General features: G+C 33.2%; 1 long non-coding RNA gene and 1 pseudogene across 1 annotated transcript; one reads left to right on the top strand and one right to left on the bottom strand.

Moving 5' to 3' along the window:
- Positions 1-7,015: 7,015 nt before the first annotated feature.
- Positions 7,016-8,685, top strand: LOC126724033 (uncharacterized). Its single transcript, XR_007654575.1, has 2 exons — positions 7,016-7,197; positions 8,255-8,685. It is a non-coding gene; the product is annotated as an uncharacterized LOC126724033 (long non-coding RNA).
- A 1,186-nt stretch (positions 8,686-9,871) lies between these two features.
- Positions 9,872-11,589, bottom strand: LOC126724027 (AAA-ATPase ASD, mitochondrial-like; annotated as a pseudogene).
- Between the last annotated feature and the right edge of the window lie 8,017 nt (positions 11,590-19,606).

Consider the following 19,606-nt stretch of genomic DNA (forward strand, 5'->3'; position numbering starts at 1 on the left):
TAAAACTTTGTCTTCATGATTTGGAAAAAAAAAAAAAAAAAAGTATAAAGAGGAGAAGGTAGTTCAGTCATTTGACTGTAACAATTCCTCTCTCTTTATTTTCTCTCCAATTTGAGGATATTGAGTTTTGATAGGTCTAAAGAGAAGACACATAGACCCCACTGGTTTTATGTCCCCCCTTCCCTCCCAACCATTTTCTCTTCTATGTTTTCCTTTCTTTTTTTTTCATCTTCTCTAAAATCATCTAAACCAAACATACCATTATTAGTGCCTTCTCCTAAAGGATTTCATAGTGAACACTCAATCATGATAATGATATTTATGAATTTTGCATTATTTGAGAAGATGCAAACTCAAGAAGAGACTGAAAACTTCAATTTCAATAGTGCTTTCACGGGAAATGTTTCATAGTGATGACTAGTCCATAGCATTGGTATTATGAGCTTTGCATTTATTTGAGAATACCTAAACTCTAGAAGTTGCACACTCAAAAGAGGCTGGAAGCTTTGGTTTCAATATTGCTTTAGCAGAAAATGTTCTGTAGTGATGATTGACTAGCCCACAAGAGTTGAAGATTTTGACGTACATTGTATCCTTACACCCACCACCATGGAAATTGTTTTTCAACTAAAATAAATGAAAAATTACTCATTTTCATTTAGAAAAGAAAAAAAGACAAGATATGTGCTTTTCACCAAAGAGGTGAAAATGCTATGGATATTGTAAAAAGAAATAAGGATGTATCTCCCATGTGAAAAAAAATATATATATATATATATTGGCACAATGGGCCATGTTGGCCCTTGGGCAAGGCCACGTAAACCATTGCTTAGGGCGGCAAAAATTTTAAATTAATAATTATTTTTTATAATTAAAATAAAAAATTGAATTCCCTAACTTCAAGAAGGCCTCTAAAATGATGGGAATAATAAAAACCCAACTCATTTGAAATCCTAAACTTCTTGGAAACTGTTTCATGGTGAATACTAATCTATATCACAAGTATTATGAACTTTTCATTATTTGAGATAACTTAGAACGCGATAGTTGAATACTTCACATCCAATCATATCTTTCCACCCACCCCTTGAGAGTTTTTATTTTTTATCTTTTTTTTCAACCAAAATAAAATAAAAGGTGAAAAAAAATTCCTTGTCAATGAAGAAAAAAATTACCTTATAAAACAATCTCATGGGTCATTCCTCTCATGGTTGATGGTCCCCACATACTTGAAGACTCACATGCTATAAGAGGGATGCACCATGAGATAATCTTATAAGAAAATTTTCCTATAGATAGAGATCATTACATTGTGCATCTCTCTCAAAATGAAAATAACCACCATGAGACAATCTTATAAGATAATTTTCCTATAGATAGAGGTCACACATTGTGCATCAATTTCAAAAGGAAAATAACCCTAGATTTTTAGCTTTTAAAATTACTAGTAAATGTGGCTTTAGTTTCTTCCTACAAGGAATCTCTAAAAAAATTGTTTTTTAAATAATGAAACCTCTTCATATTTGCTAAACATGATTATTCCAAATTTATTACTGTGAATGTGAATGTGACTTTTGCTAATGGTTTGAATTAGTGCCACGAATGTGACTGTTGCTGTTGGTTTGAATGAAAATTTGCCTATTGAACTTAAGTCACATTTTGGAATGAGGTAGCTTGGAACTTAAGTCATACTATTTGTATTATGTGTTTTGCATTATTTGTGAAGACCTGGACACAAGAAAAGAACAAAGACTTGGAATCAACTGTGCTTTCCCAACTTGTGTTTAGAGTTTAGTGCCTTGTTGGAAAGGGTTTCATAGTGAACACTAGTTCATGATATTATGAGTTTTGCATTATTTGCGAAGATCCCCTCTCAAGAAGAGGCCAAAAACTTTGGTTTCAATTGTGCTTTCGTGGAAAATGTTTCGTAGTAATGACTAGGTCATAGTATTGGTGTTATGAGCTTTGCATTATTTGAGAATAAATAAACTCAAGAAGGTGCCAAAGACTTTCATGTAGTCAATGGTTTGGAGTTTTGGATTATTTGAGAAGATGCACACTCAAGAAGAGGCTGAAAACTTTGGTTTCATGAATAGTGCTTTCAAAGAAAATGTTTCGTAGTGATGACTAGTCCATAGTATTGGTGTTTTCCTATTTCATATGTAATACGTTACTGTAAAATGTTTCGTAGCGATGACTAGTGATCGTTCTTTTGTATTATTTGAGGAGACCTAGACTCAACAAAAGGCCAAAGACCTATCCAGTGATTTCTTTGAAACTATTTCATAGTAAATACTAATCTAGTTATATCACTAATATTATAAACTTTATATTATTTGAGATAACCTAGACCATGACAGTTGAAGACTTAGTGTGATCATGTCTACCATATCTTTTTACCCACCACTATGAAAGTTGTTTTTAGTATTTGTTTCCTAAAATAAAATAAAATAATAATAATAATTCAATTTTATTTAGGGAAAAAAATGGAACGCACCATGATATTCCCTCTCATATTTGATAGCCCCCACCTATAAGACTCACATGTTATCAGAGGAACGCACCATGTCACATAATTTATTTTTCTTAGTTTAGTTTGTAACTCTCATGATCATATGATCATATGTCCATTTGTACTGAAATAGTGAAAGTGTCACAATGCTCATAGCAAATTTCGTCACATGCTTACTGATCTATATAGGTTTCCTTTTATAAACTTCTTGAGATCAAATATTTAAGTTACCATAGCAAGTAAAATACAATCTTGAAGAAGCAATTTAAATGATTTAATGCCTAGTTAGCAGTTATCACTAATGATGAGGGAAGTACGTTGTGAGAATTTCCATTTTCATGATGCAAGTTATTTCTTGAGTTTTAACCGAAACCCTCACCCTTCTCAGTTATTATCCCATAATGCACATCTAAAACGGCAACACAAAACAAACTCCATCATAGATCAATACTATATCATCTATTGGAGCTTTGTCATATACAATCTTAGCATGTAAGGAATTCATGTAGACTAAGCCAAAAGCTAATGCACATATAGGTATTCTCTTAATGGAATAGAGAACATATTAACCTTTGGTAAAAATATTAATGATTTGATAATAATTCTAACTTGTTCTGCTTCTATTGGGATTTTTTTGGAGAATGACTGCAGAAAGGAAGAACGGTTTGATTAGCATATCAAAGAGTGAACAGTGAAATCTGAAGCTGTATACTTGAAAAAAAAAAAAAAAAATTTCCTATCAAACTTAGAAAAAGGAAACACTGATTTAAAAGATAATACCACATTAAAAGAAAACCCTTAAAAGGCATATGCAAAAATATAATACCACATTAAAAGCATGTTTTTTTACATAAGAAAAGGAAATAAACTCACCTCATTTTAGAGGGAAATTAACATGATTTATATATCAAACATTGAAATGCTTCCATATGATACTACAAAATCGGCTCAAATTTGAAAAATAGATGTTAGAAAAACTTAGACTTAGAAACATAGTTAGTAATTTTGTATATAAAAAAGCAAGAAAAATGAAATTAAAAAATAAAGTTACAATATAAAATTTAAATATGATATTAAATGATATTTGAATTTCTTTTTTAATAAAAAACTCTCCTCATTTTTGGTTGATCTCATTATATTTTTGCACTCTTTTATAGGGATTTACCTAATTCCTAAATCTGTGAGGAACAAAAATAAAAGAAAATAGAAGAAAAATAACACACTTATTTATTTATTTGTTTGTTTGTTTGTTTTCGCTTTTATCCAATTCATTCATGTTTTGCTCTCCATCTTAGTTTTTGTCTAATCCATTCAACAAGTAGGAAAGCTACATCCACTAATAATACAAAGGTATGCAAGAGATTAGAATTTTTGTTGATTTCAATATCATTTCATAATGTTTTTGCTTGAGTCCCAAGATGTAAAATTATATTTGTCAGTAGTTGATCAAGGAAGCTTTGAGTTGTAAGAGAGCTATTCTCTGTTTCTCCCAGCAACCAAAGGACCCATTAAAATCTAATTGAACAAAACTAACACCACCCACCACCTAAAAACAAAAATGTCCCAACTAATCTAATTTTTCTTTTCTTGAATTTCTCCATACACACGGTGATTTGTTTTCTTTCGTCCTACTCAAGAAGATCAACACTCAAGAAGAGGCCAAAGTCTTTGGTTTGAATGTTGCTAATCCTAATTTCGTATCTAGTAATATCTTGGAAAATGTTTCGTTAGGACTAGTCTATTGATACTAACAGCTTTGCATTAATTGAGAATACCCAAACTCAAGAAAATTAAGGCCAAAGACTTTTGGGGCAATTGTTAGGCCATCCCTTGACTTTTCCCTCTTTTTGAAGACTTGGACTCAAATAAATGCTGAGAACTTAGGCCTCATCAGCTCAACTACCTTTTATGAATTCATATCCAGTGCTTTCTTGGAAAGTGTTTTATAGTAAATGCTAGTCTATATCACTAGTATTATGAACTTTACACCCAGATCACGAGAGTTGAAGACTTTGACGTACATTTTATCCTTACACCCACTCCCATGGAAATTGTTTTCCAACTAAAATAAAACATGGGAAAAAATTATTCATTTTCTTTGAGAAATGAAAAAAAGACAAAGGATATGTGCTTTCACCAAAGAGGTGCAAATGCTATGAATATTATGAAAGATATAAAGATGTAGTTCCAACGTGAAAAAATAAAAAATATTGGCACAATGAGCCGGGCTGTCCCTTGGGCAAGGCCACTTAAGCCATTGCCTAGGGCGGCAAAAATTTTAAATTAATAATTAGTTTTTATAATTAAAATAAAAAATTGAATTCCCTAACTTCAAGAAGGCCTCTAAAATGATGGGAATAATAAAAACCCAACTCATTTGAAATCCTAAACTTCTTGGAAACTGTTTCATGGTGAATACTAATCTATATCACAAGTATTATGAACTTTTCATTATTTGAGATAACTTAGAACACGATATTTGAATACTTCACATCCAATCATATCTTTCCACCCACCCCTTGAGAGTTTTTATTATTTATCTTTTTTTTCAACCAAAATAAAATAAAAGGTGAAAAAAAATTCCTTGTCAATGAAGAAAAAAATTACCTTATAAAACAATCTCATGGATCATTCCTCTCATGGTTGATGGTCCCCACGTACTTGAAGACTCACATGCTATAAGAGGGATGCACCATGAGATAATCTTATAAGAAAATTTTCCTATAGATAGAGATCATTACATTGTGCATCTCTCTCAAAAAGAAAATAACCACTATGAGACAATCTTATAAGATAATTTTCCTATAGATAGAGGTCACACATTGTGCATCAATTTCAAAAGGAAAATAACTCTAGATTTTTAGCTTTTAAAATTACTAGCAAATGTGGCTTTAGTTTCTTCCTACAAGGAATCTCTAAAAAAATTGTTTTTTAAATAATGAAACCTCTTCATATTTGCTAAACAGGATTATTCCAAATTTATTACTGTGAATGTGAATGTGACTTTTGCTAATGGTTTGAATTAGTGCCACGAATGTGACTGTTGCTGTGGTTTGAATGAAAATTTGCATATTGAACTTAAGTCACATTTTGGAATGAGGTAGCTTGGAACTTAAGTCATACTATTTGTATTATGTGTTTTGCATTATTTGTGAAGACCTGGACACAAGAAAAGAACAAAGACTTGGAATCAACTGTGCTTTCCCAACTTGTGTTTAGAGTTTAGTGCCTTGTTGGAAAGGGTTTCATAGTGAACACTAGTTCATGATATTATGAGTTTTGCATTATTTGCGAAGATCCCATCTCAAGAAGAGGACAAAAACTTTGGTTTCAATTGTGCTTTCGTGGAAAATGTTTTGTAGTAATGACTAGGTCATAGTATTGGTGTTATGAGCTTTGCATTATTTGAGAATAAATAAACTCAAGAAGGTGCCAAAGACTTTCATGTAGTCAATGGTTTGGAGTTTTGGATTATTTGAGAAGATGCACACTCAAGAAGAGGCTGAAAACTTTGGTTTCATGAATAGTGCTTTCAAAGAAAATGTTTCGTAGTGATGACTAGTCCATAGTATTGGTGTTTTCCTATTTCATATGTAATACGTTACTGTAAAATGTTTCGTAGCGATGACTAGTGATTGTTCTTTTGTATTATTTGAGGAGACCTAGACTCAACAAAAGGCCAAAGACCTATCCAGTGATTTCTTTGAAACTATTTCATAGTAAATACTAATCTCATTAGAACAAAGATCCCACAAATGAGGTAAATGTTTTGTCCCATCAGCCACCTGTAGCTAAAAAATTATCAGATATTTCTTTTCATTTTTTTTTTCTCCTGGCTGAAAATTAGCAAATTTAGAATCCAATAATCTTGACAAACAATATTAATAGGTTCAGTTAAGACATTAGGGTTGAAAAGAATGTCCTCATGTGGTTCAGTTTCAGCTTGGGAAGAAGCACAATCCTTAACATTCTCATCCCTCCCTCCTTTCGTTACATCCTGTGAACAGAAACAGAAAGAACCACATATTGCAGATTACTAAGAGGAAATTCAGGGCAAAAGCTATTTCTTATTATAATATATACCAAACAGAAATTGAACTGGTCTTACATGATGATAGTAACATAAACATGTGATTTATAGTTTCATGCCCAAATCCAAGTAAATACACAATTCCTTAAATGAAAATGTACCCCCACAACTACTGCACCCACCAGATTTTTTTCCGTTAATTAATTTTGACAAAATATAAAAATATATACTTTAATTCAACCTTGGAATTTGCTTGTAACACCCCAAATATTTTTTAAAAAATTTTTCCAAATTGGACTTTATTTTTAATCAGTGTGGTTAATTATTTTATGGAGGACTTACGAATACTCAAGTGATTTTTGGGGCTAGATGAAATATGGGAGGAACCTTAAGGGTAGAGTGGTAATTAAACACAAGAAATTTTTTGGGGCAAACTTGTAATTAAGCCCCCCTCCCATAAGCCTACACGTTCTCTCTCTCTCTCCCACTTGTCTTCTCTTTTGCAATTTCTCTCTTCTTGTTCTCACTGTCCTCCATGGCTGATCCATTGAAGGCCCTATATCCTTACCACCAATTCAAATAACCTCCTCAATAGCTTGAATCCAACAAGCATGATCTTCCATGAGTTTTGGCTGCCCCAAACAATGATTTTAAGGTAAGTTTTCCACTGACCCACTTCCTTGATTATTTCGTTTATGGCTCAATGCTCATGTGGGGTTGATCCAATGGATGGGGATAACACTTTGGTAGGGTTAACTACGACTTTTGGGATGTGGGTATGTGATAGTTGGTATTAGGGTATTCAACCATGGAGGTTTTGGGCACTTGGTTTATTGGAAGAAGGAGGGGCTGACTTTTATGTGTTTTATGATGATTTTTCTGTTTTGAGTTGAGTTGTTGTAATGATTTTTGTCATGAAGTTGATGAAATGTTAACTATTACTTGCTATAGTGGTTTGAGAATGTGCTTGTGCATGCCAAGTGTTTGATATATTGCCTATATGAGTTATGAGATTGAATTTCTTGATTCTTGTTGTGATGATTATTGTATGAGGTTATTGGTTGCATTCATAGTTTTTATCATGTGCTAAAACATGTAGCTTTGAGGTTAATCAAGTCTGAAAGTTTTTGGCATGTTATTAAGATTATAGTAATTTTATTTTGGAATTGTAAATATGTCCCTGACAGATTTGAGTAAGCTGCATTACATGATTTTTAATAAATTATAGAAAAATCTTTTTGAGCTGAATTTTTGGTGGTACATACTACACATATAAGAGCTTATCTCTATTTAATTTCAAGTTGATCGGATAACTTTTCATAGACCAAACGGTTTTTACAAAAGGGCTGACCTGCTGTATAGTGAATCTGAAAGTATGACAAGTATGTTGGGATTTTGTGAATTTACTTGAAACCCTTGTTGAGTGGGTTGGCTTGTAAATTCTTACATTTTCTTCTACATGTGTTTTACTTAGTAATGGTTTGGTTTAATCTCTTGCAATAGTGTATTAAAATGCTTTGGTTGTGTTATGGTCCTTTGGATCACTTGTTTGCTTGTTTGATGTCCCTTGGGAATAGGTGCCTTGGGATAGTCAAGTTAGGCTTTAGGCCCTCAATTTGATTTTAGGGGTCCATTTTCGATTTATGGAGACAAGTTTGAAGGTACTTTGTGATAGGCCTTGTTTTTGATAGGCTTGATCATTGTGTTTCTAGGTTTCGAGATTCTTGGTAAAGGGGCAAAACCGATAAAAAGCTGCAGTTGCATTTGCCACTCTTCTCACCTGTTGAAGAATCAGTGGTCACATGAGCATCTCCTTCAGACTTAAATTTTGATCTTTCTGCAGCTTGGGCCTTCTCCCATAAAGCAAACGTTTATATTAAAAATGGAACATATAAAACAAGTTCCAAAGTGTAGTTAATATCAGAATGTCATTACTTACCTGGCAAAAGGCAGTAATTAGTTCTGGTCTCAAGATACAGAATCTGGATCCAGGTCCAGTATAGTTTGCATCGTGAGGAGTTACTCTCATTAAATCCAGAAGATAATGCCTAGAAAAAGTAGAAAGGAGAAGAAAAAAAAAAAAACATAAACAAGTGCACATGCTTTATTTATAAATAAGCATGTTATTTAACAGTTGTGGCACCATCATGAATAAAGTCAAAAACTAGGAGCATAGAAACAGAGATTTACTACTATATAGCTAATAAAATGTCAATATTTAATTCATCAAGCTAGCTAGCTAAAATAATGTTTGAGGAAAATGGGTGCTTAAAGTGCTGGGTACTGGAGTTAAGCAGATTTAAGCATATTTAACTAAGAATTTTTAACAAAATTTAGTTATATATAAAGAAATCCAAGCACTGAGAAGAAGAACGTAAGCAAGTAGTTAGGTTTGTATGACTAATAGACCAATCCAATAGAGTAATCATCTGTCATCACTACCAACAATACCCTCGCATTCCACTGGGGCGGCTAATTTGATAACATTTCCAGATCCATCTAGGACAGTGTGTTCCTTCAAATGAAGGCGCTTTACAAGGAAACTCATTTCACAATTCACATAGACAAACCCAGAAAGAGAGATCAAACTGAAATAACATATTCTTATAAAGCATACCAATTACATTTACACCGTAAATGAAAATTATATATTATTTTTATAGGTTTTTTTTTTTTTTTTTTGGTTCCTACAAGTGCTTATATCCTTTCTTGTTGATAAGAATGTCAATAGAGTAAGAGTTGGCTGCAACAGGAAAACACAAGCATGAAAGAGAAAGCAATCCCAGTATTTTAACAAATACCTTTACAGAAAATATGTGTTATATCATAAAAACACTTTAAGAAGAATAAATGATGTATCAAATACAGTACAGATCTTATTTTTAATATTGAGCTATAGGCCATAGCTCAACTGGCACTTCTGTCTCCCACAATAATAATGAGATCTCGAGTTTAAGAACCATTGGGTGCATGTGTAACTTAACAATAAAAAATTGTTTGACTTCTATTTTGGCTGTATTTTATTTTTCTATATTCAAAAAATAACTAGGAGCCTAGAACACTACTACAATCTACAAATACTTGGCGCTGCTTTGACTTCTCAAAAAAAAAAAAGCATGAACAGTTTGGTAAAGGTGATGATTCCCGCTTGATTCATATCTTATCGGAACAGAGTAGTTCTTATTGAATCTAATAGGAGCAGAGTAATTCTTATTACACAAACTAAAAACATACAAACATCTACACACTACAGCCTAGTAGATTAGTAGTTCTAACCACCATTGTACTATTACACATCTTTTCACATTCTTCAAGCATCAATATATAATGCAGAGCACACAGGAACAAATTCAGTCATAATTGTATCCTAGTTTACTTCAGGCGGTGACTCCTTTTTCTTTCAGCTCTTTACCCAATGTCTTGTCATCTTTCACAACATCAACACCATTCTCTTTGACATCTTTAGCTAAAGACTCATCAACTTTCGCATCTTGTTGAGTAGCTTCTTGCTTCTCTTTCTCTTCTTTCTCTGCCTTTAACCGTGCCTCTTCCTCAGCCTTCTTTGTTGCTTCCTCTTTGGCTGTCTTAATAGCTTCAATCAATTTCTTTAAACAAGTCTCAGCATCTTCATTCTGTGACTTAGGCATCAAATTCTCAGCAACATCAGCAGGAGTCATATCGGTTTCCTCCAACAAATGGTCAATGGTCGCAAACAGTTCATGTGAGTCAACATTCAAATAATTCTTGGCAAGAACCTTGAATACTTCAAAGCCACAATAGGACATTTCTAAGTGCTTGTCCATACGTCCCCTCCTAATGAGAGCCGGATCAAGCTTTTCCACATAATTAGTGGTGAAAACGATGATCCTCTCTCCCCCACAAGCTGACCAAAGCCCATCTATAAAATTCAACAAACCAGAGAGAGTGACCTTACTACTACTTTCTTCTTCTACTTTGGCCATTTTACTAGTAGGGTCCTTTTCCTCATCCTTCTCTTGCTCCTTTTTCTTTTTTCGTTGACCCGTAAGATCTAGTGAGCAATCAAGATCTTCAATCACAATAATAGACTTACTTGTCGTCTCGATCAAAAGCCTCCTCAGCTCTGTGTTGTCCTTAACTCTCGTCAATTCAAGATCATAGATATCATAGTTCAAGTAGTTAGCCATAGCAGCAATCATGCTAGACTTACCAGTTCCGGGAGGACCATAGAGAAGATAGCGACGCTTCCAGGCCTGGCCAATCTTAGCATAATACTCTTTTCCCTCCCTGAACTTAATAAGGTCATTGATGATTTCTTCATTTTTCTTCGAGCCCATGGCCAAAGTGTCAAAACTTGCTGGGTGCTCAAAAGTGACATGGCTCCATTTGGTTGACCTGTAGCCACCCCAATTCTGACTAGGATTGTTGATGCACAGCTTCCTTTGTCGATTTCTCACCGTTATTGCTTTTCCTTCTTGCAGGACATGATTGATGAATTTCCCACAGAGAGTTCCTCGGTGAGATTTATGGAAAGTGAGCTTGTAATACCTCTTCTCCTCCATCTCTGGGTAGAAAGAACTGTGTTCTTGGGGAGATTTTCTTTACACCCCACCAAACCTTCATGCCTTCAAATTCATCTGTAACTTCTTCGTTCTCATCCATGCTCAGTTGTACAGGTTGACTGCTGTCTTTGACAACTACTGCTTTAAGATTTTTAGCTTCACTGGAGGACTTGCTACTGAGGTATGTTTCAATGGCAGCATAGGCTTCACTGCGCTTAAGATACTCGCCAGTGAATTCAGGGAACTTAATTTGGATATAAGGGTACACGAAACTAGTCAATTTCTTAGTATGACTTAGGATTAGGCTACGAAGATGGTGAGGGAAATATTTGTCAAACATGGCCCAAAGAAACATTGCGGTCGCAATCAGTGAGCCTAGTTGAGACCATGTTTCTCCCATCATCATCATTTTTCTCTTCTGAAACCTTTTATGAGAGTAGTTAGAAGAAAACGTTTGCTGATGAAAGAACAACTCCGAGCTACGTTATATTTAGAAATTAAATTGTACTGCTAGCTGTTATTTCTTGTTGAGTAAGAAAGCAATATATATATATATATATATATATATTTTGCCTGTTGAACTTAAGTCATATTTTTGAATGAGGTGTGTGTTTTGCATTATATGGGAAGACCTAGACTCAACAAAAGAAAAAAGACTTGGAATCAATTGTGCTTTCCCAACTTGTGTTTAGAGTTTAGTGCCTTGTTGGCATTTGGGAAGGGTTTCATAGTGAGCACTAGTTCATGATATAATGAGTTTTGCATTATTTGCGAAGATCCACTCTCAAGAAGAGGCCAGAAACTTTGATTTCAATTGTGCTTTCATGGAAAATGATTCATAGTAATGACTAGATCATAGCATTGGTGTTATGAGCTTTGCATTATTTGAGAATACCTAAACTCAAGAAGGTGCCAAAGACTTTCGTGTTAATGGTTTGGAGTTTTGCATTATTTGAGAAGACGCACACTCAAGAAGAGGCTGAAAACTTTGGTTTCAGTAGTGCTTTCAAAAAAAATGTCTCGTAGTGATGACTAGCCCATGGCATTGGTGTTTTCCTATTTCGTATGTAATGCGTTCTTGTAAAATGTTTCGTAGCGATGACTAGTGACTGTTCTTTTGTATTATTTGAGGAGACCTAGACTCAACAAAAGGCCAAAGACCTATCCAGCGCTTTCTAGGAAATTATTTTGTAGTAAATACTAATCTAGCTATATCACTAATATTATAAACTTTGTATTATTTGAGATAACCTAAACCATGACAGTTGAAGACTTCATGTGATTATACCAAAAAAAGAAAAGAAAAAGAAGACTTTGTGTGATCATGTCTACCATATCTTTCTACCCACCACTATGAAAGTTCTTTTTATTATTTTTTTTTCTTAAGACTCATATTTGATAGTCCCCACCTATAAGACTCACATGTTGTTAGAGGAACGCACCATGACACAATTTATTTTTCTTAGGTTAGTTTGTAACTCTCATATGTTCATTTGTATTGAAGTGAAATGTCACAATGCTCATAGCAAATTTCGTCACATGTTTACATATCTATATAGGTTTCCTTTTGTACACTTCATGGGATCAAATATTTAAGTTAAGATAGCAAGTAAAATACAATCTCCAAGAAGCAATTTAAATTATTTAATGCCTAGTCAGCAGTTATAACTAATGATGAGGGATGAGGGAAGCACGTTATGAGAATATCCATTTTCAAGATGCAAGATATTTATTGAGTTTTAACTGAAACCCTCACCATTAAATCACATCTAAAACAGCAACACAAAACAAACTCAATCATAGATCAATACCATATCATCTATTGGAGCTTTGTCGTATGCAATCTTAGCATGCAAGGAATTCATGCAGCCTAAGCCAAAAGCGAATGCATATATAGGTATTCTCTAGATGGAAGAGAGAACATTCTTAACCTTTGGTAAAAATATAGATGATTTGATAGTAATTCTAATTTGTTTTGCTTCTATTGGATTTGTTTTGGAGAATTACTGTAGAAGGAAGTGTTAGAATTGTGTGGTTAAATGTTAAATTATTGATTGTCCCAAAAGTTTAAGCAATTAGAATATGGTAAATTTAATCATTTAACCACAACAGTTTGATTAGTATATCAAAGAGTAAAATTGCACCTTGAAATTGGGATTTCACTAAACAGTGAAATCTGAAGTTGTATACCTGCCATTCCCTCACCATAATGACAAGTCCAACTTAACATGAAGATGCATTCAATCAAAGCATTCCAGACTTGATGCAAATAGATGCCATCTAAACAGCACGAATTGATTACCCTTAAATATGCATGAAAAAAAAATCCTATCAAACTTAGAAAAAGGAAACAACTAGCAAACAATAAAATTTTGAAGCATTTTGCCCTGCTTCATTTGCAATGGGGGAAATTGTTTTGAAGCAACATAAAGCCCTGGTCTTTTTTGGCACACATCATTTTAAAAGCAAACCCATAAAAGTCATATGCAAAAAGATAATACCACATTTAAAGCATGTTGTTTTACATAAGAAAAGAAAATAAACTCACCTCATTTTAGAGGGAAATTAACACTTTTTTATATATCAAACATTGAAATGCTTTGACATGATACTCCAAAATCAGCTCAAATTTAAAAGTAGATGTTAGAAAACACATAAATTTAGAAACATAGTAATTTTGTATATAAAAAAGCAAGAAAAATGAAAAAAAAAAATTAGAGTTACAATATAAAATTTAATAATGACATCTAAATGATAGTTGAATAAAATAAAATAAAATAAAAAGTCTCAAATAAAATTGTTGCCTTAGACATAAAATTGTCTTAGTCTAACCCTAGACTTTACTATATTGTCTTTACAAACTATTGTGTTGCAAATCACCCAAAAAAAAATTTCAAATACTCATTTATTAAAATTTTAAAATCCACCAATTGTACTTATTACCACATTAATCTATAAAAGCTTATATAGCAAAATGCATAATATTTTTAATATTTTCCAAAGAAAAGAGAAATCCTAAAAATCAAGGTAAAAACCATAATACGTTAGATATTAGATAGCAGCGTAAGAAATACCCCATTTAGCGCAATTTCTTAACTTGTATAATCCCTTCTTGAATAGTTTTTCTTAATGAATACTAGTCTATATCACTAGTATTGTGATTGAGGATAGTGATAGACTTACAGTGTGTGTAAGTTGAAGACTTGGCGTCAATGGTGTCTTTCCACGGTTCCACCCACCATCTTGACTTTTATCAAATTATTTTGTCAAATTAACCCAATCGAGATGCAAAGAATGACATTTAGTTGTCCGCAGCTGAGACTTCTTTCTTATTCTTATTTATTTATTTATTTATTTGTGGGGAAAGGCTAAGAGATATAAGGGTTCATGTTTAAGGGTTAGGCCAAAGTTTTGTACATTTTAACCCATAGAATACACTATAGTAGGGCCTTGGGAAATTTTTTTTGTCTTAGTTGCACAACAATTTCATCATCCACTTTATCATATTTTTTGTCAAGCCTAGTGTTAACATTACCTGCATTTGGAGCTTTTTGTTGTTGCTAATGTCCACACTCCACAGTGTGGTTTAAGGATGAGATGATGCAAACATTGAACCAAAATTTGGAGTTAGGAGGAGCAGCTTTAGCAATGCTAGCTCTATACTATAAGCAATTCAAGCAGTCACCTAGGGCCCCAAGTAAATAAAAGACCCCTATATTTTAACCAATAAGATTATTTCTTTTATTGTAATAGTATTAATTATAGGGATGGCAACGGGTTAGGTTCGGGCCGGGTTTTTACATACCCGGACCTGACCTGCGGGTTAGGATCCGCGGCCCGGATCCAGCCCGTTTATTAAACGGATTTTTTTCTCGGGCCCAGACCCGCCCCGTCGAGCCCCGCGGGCTCCACGGGCCCCGCCCAGCCAAGGCCCTGAAAACAGTGGCCCAATCCGTGGCTCAATAAAAAAATAAAAAAAGAAATTATTGTTTTCTGAGAAAAAAGAATCACAGCAGCACAAACAACAAATCCAAGTAAATCTCAAATCAAATCCACCAAACCCATTCAAATTTCCTATTCACAAACCAAATACATTTGAAATCAAACTATTTTTTTTGGGTTAAAAACGACAATATCATTAAACTAAACAACTACATCCAAATCAGTACAAAGTCCGTTGAAATAAACTCCATTACAGTCATACTCTAAGGTCTTAAGCAAGTCCACAGGCGGACTGGAAAACAAAAGGAAACCTACCTCTTGATCAGCACCTATTCTAGCTAAAATCAAACTATTCACAAAAACCAAATACATTTGAAATCAAAATCTAAAACAGGCACATGCAAGGAACATCAAATCTTAACAACCAAATCTAAATCTACCATCCAAGAATCAAAATCAAAATTTCAAGATGATGAATGAGCATCACCACCACTGTGACAAAGCCGAAGTCGAAGCCGATAAGGCCTAAACCCTAGCCTCCTCACTGTCCAAGCTCTCCGCCTCCTCTCACGGCATACCCTCCGGCAAAGACTTTCACTTCTTCAACAACTTCGACGACTTCAAGAACCCCATCCGTGAAATCTCCAACAAATCAACGTCAATACTCCACACTATAAACGATAATGCTCAGGTTTGGAGACAACAAGAAGGACCGCCCAAAGCTACTGCTGCTTTCCCTAAAGTAGACATGGCCGACGACTATGATTGGGAGAGGAGAGGAGAGGAGAGTGAGTGAGAGTGGGAGGGGCGGCTAGGGTAGTTGGTTGAGTGAAATGAGAGAATAATTTAGGGTTTATAAGTTTATATATATACTAGGGTATTTTTTTGGTAATTTCAGTTTTAAGCGGGTCAGGTCGGGTCCGGGTTTAGGTCGGGTTTTTGTAAAAACTCGGACCCGACCCTATTTTTAATCGGATCGGGTAAAACTTGGCCCATTAGGGTCAGATTGGGCCAGGTACCGCGGGTCAGGCAAAAATTGCCATCCCTAATTAATTAAACTCAAATATTAGCAAATAAATAAAATAATATTTTTATATCAAGCGAAAAACAAGAAAAAAAAAATAGAGAAAGAAATACTACATCCATAACATTTTTTACAACACTTTTACAACAAATCTTAAAGTAGCATATTGTTACAAGCTATTATTGATAGCAAAAAAATAATTTCAATGGTGGGTTCAAATTATAATTTAGAACCAGTAATAACTTAACACCTATGATTGATGTAGCACTTCTAAAAAAAAAAAAAAGAAAAAAAAAGCAATACACAAAAAATTTACAATATTTTTCAATTGCTTTGGAATTTGTATTTTGTGGGTTACTTATAAGTGGGAGAAAAAAAAAATTAAGATACAGCCTAATAACTTACTACAGGCTTAAATTCCAATTTAGGTTGGAATGGACCGAAATAAATTAGAATGGCCCGAAATTTTATTCAAAGGAGAAAGGGGGATTTTTGAAGAATAATGCTAGAGATACAAACTTTTTTACGAAAAAAATTAGAAACTGCTGATATGGTGAGTAATTATTGGTAAATGAAAAAGTGATATTAATGATGGGTCAAAATATTGTAAAATAATTTATACCTGTGGCATTACTCATTCCTGAATTCCACTGGAAAGGTATTGACAACATTGATAGGAACCCAATTGACTACATGACTCAGTCATTTATAACAGCTTAACATTTCCTTTAAGAAGACCTACATGACAACAGTTGAAGACTCAGCGTCAATGGTGTCTTTCCATGGTTCCACCCACCATCTTGACTTTTATCAAATTATTTTGTCAAATTAACCCAAACCAGACGCGAAGATTGACCTTTGGTTGTCCGCAGCTAGGACTTGTCTTTTGGATTAGTAGGACCTTTTTTTTTTTTTTTTAGTGGGGAAAGGCTTAGAAATATAAGGAAGGAGTTAGGCCAAAGTTTTGTCCATTTTTATCCATAAAATTTTCCTCCAAATCTAGAATTCCAACTCATTTTGTGACCCTTTATAAGACCGTATATAAAAATTTTATTAAAAAATATAATTCATAAAATTATTTAAATAAATCTCATAATTATTTAATAAATTATTTAACTAAAAAGTATATATACATGGAGACAAAGCAAAAGACTTCGACTATACACGGTATTTTGTCTTCAAACCGTTACCTCTTGCTAGTGCATTTGCCAGCTAATAAGTGGTCCAACTTCACTTTCATTAAATGCATAGAGTACGCTATAGTGTAGGGCCTCGGGAGAAAAGTTTTTTGTCTTAGTTGCACAACAATTTCATCATTCATTTTTTCTCAAAAAAAAAAAAAAAAAAAAAACAATTTCATCATCCACTTTATCATAATTTTTGCCAAGCCAAGAGTTAAACATTATCTGCATTTGGAGCTTTTCTTTTGTTGCTAATGTTCATAGCATGGAGCCAGTACTTGGAGTTAGAAAGAACAATTTATAACTATATAAGTAATTAAGGCGGTCATCTAGAGACCCAAGTATATAAAAGACCCCCAAATGTTTAACTAGTATGATTATTTTTATTATTGTAATAGTATTAATTAAAATCAAATATTAGCCAATAAATAAAATAATATTTTTTATCACACGAAAAACAAGAAAAAAAGAGAGAGAAAGAAATATTATATTCATAACATATTTCATAATATTTTTACAACAAATTTTAAGTAGCATGTTGTTACAAGCTATTAATGATCATAGCAAAAAAATAATTTCTGTGATGGGTTGAAATCAAAATTTAGAACCAGTAATAACTTAACACCTAAGATTTGATGTAACACTTCTCAAAAAAAAAAAAAAAAAAAAAAAAACACTACACAAAAAAATTCACAACATTTTTCATAACAGTTTATTTTGCAAAGTTTTACTTGTTCTCATCTAGGTCCATTACTAATATTACTCTTTTACTTACCACTATCGATCCATATTTGGTGCAAAAAGTTTCTTGTAATTAAAATTTCAATTGCTTTGGAATTTGTATTTTGTGGGTTACATATAAGTGGGAGAAAAAAAAAATTAAGATACAACCTGATAACTTACTACAGGCCCAAACTCAAATTTGGGCTGGAATTTACTGAAATAAACTAGAATGACCTATAATTTTATTCAAGGGAGAAACCCAATTGGCTACGTGAATTGAAAGAGGATGCCCAATTAAAGTCAGTCTATCATTTCAGAAATGATGAGCAAGAAATATATCAATTTGTTTTATTGTTTATTATTCTTCGTTTTTTCTTGGTTCAAAAAAAAAAAAAAAAAAAAAGCCGGTAACTTGGATGATATAAGAATGTTTAAAAACCTGTCCAAATTGTAGTTTTTTGTACACATGTATCGGCCAACACTTTTGAATAGGTTCGCACATAACTTGATGAGGGAGGAATTTAATTATGAGACAAAAATGACCACGTTTGGTGTGAGATCTAATATTACTTTGCCTTTGTCTAGCACATTAATTGATCTATTTACATTTCAGCCACGTTTGATTTTTTCTCACTTCAATGTTAGCATCGATCGTAGGTTTCCTTGTTCTTAGTCGTTGTTGCAGCCTCCTTGTGTTAGAAATTCTTGTTCTTAAGAGCATTCTTCCCTTTTCTATAACCATGCCATTTTGTTATCTATTCGTAGTATAGACCCCTGAATGTCGTTTGCAAGCTTTATTTTATAATTACAGGTCTGTTTGTATCAGGTAGCAAAAGTCATATTTCCTTTCTTTAGCTTTAAGAAGAAAGAAAAATAACCAGTTTTACTCGTATCCAATACATTCTTGGAAAGTGTTTCATAGTAAATACTATTTTATATCACTAGTATTATAAAGATTTCAATATTTGAGAGATAGCCTAGACCATGGTAGTTGAAGACTTTGCGCCATTGTACCTTTCCACCACCACCATGAGAAGTTTTTTTTTTTTTTTTTTTTTTTTTTTTCAAAATTTTATTAAATAATTATAATTCAATTTCATTGAGAGAATACAATATGAAAAAATTATCTTACAAGATAGTCTCAAGGGACACCTCTCTCATATTTGATAATCCCACCTATAAGACCCACATTCTGTGAGAGGAATGCACCATAACACATTCTAAATTTCTCATTACATAATATTTTTCATGCATAGGTCAATCACATTGTGCATCTCCCTCAAAAGTAAGACAACCTGGATTTTCAACATTTAAAATGGCTGGCAAATTTGGCTTTAGTTTCCTCCCAAAAGGCATCTCTCTAGGATCTCATCATTTATGCTGAAACGGGTTATACTTAATTTCTTGATCAGAACATGAGTTTTAAAACTAGACTACGCAAAGAATTAGAAAAAGAAGTGTTTCTCAATGTTTTTACTCAGTCTAGTAATTGTGTAACCCTCGTGGGCATTTATAATGAAATACCGCTAATAGCAAATTCCATCCCATTCTTACTCACACTAGGCTTCCTCTTATTCACAATTTTCTACTTTTCATGCTTAAATTTCAATGCAACACTTTATGAAATCATACACATTCAAGTTATGATATCCA

Source organism: Quercus robur, chromosome 4 (assembly GCF_932294415.1).
Source record: "Quercus robur chromosome 4, dhQueRobu3.1, whole genome shotgun sequence".
Classification (NCBI taxonomy): domain Eukaryota; kingdom Viridiplantae; phylum Streptophyta; class Magnoliopsida; order Fagales; family Fagaceae; genus Quercus; species Quercus robur.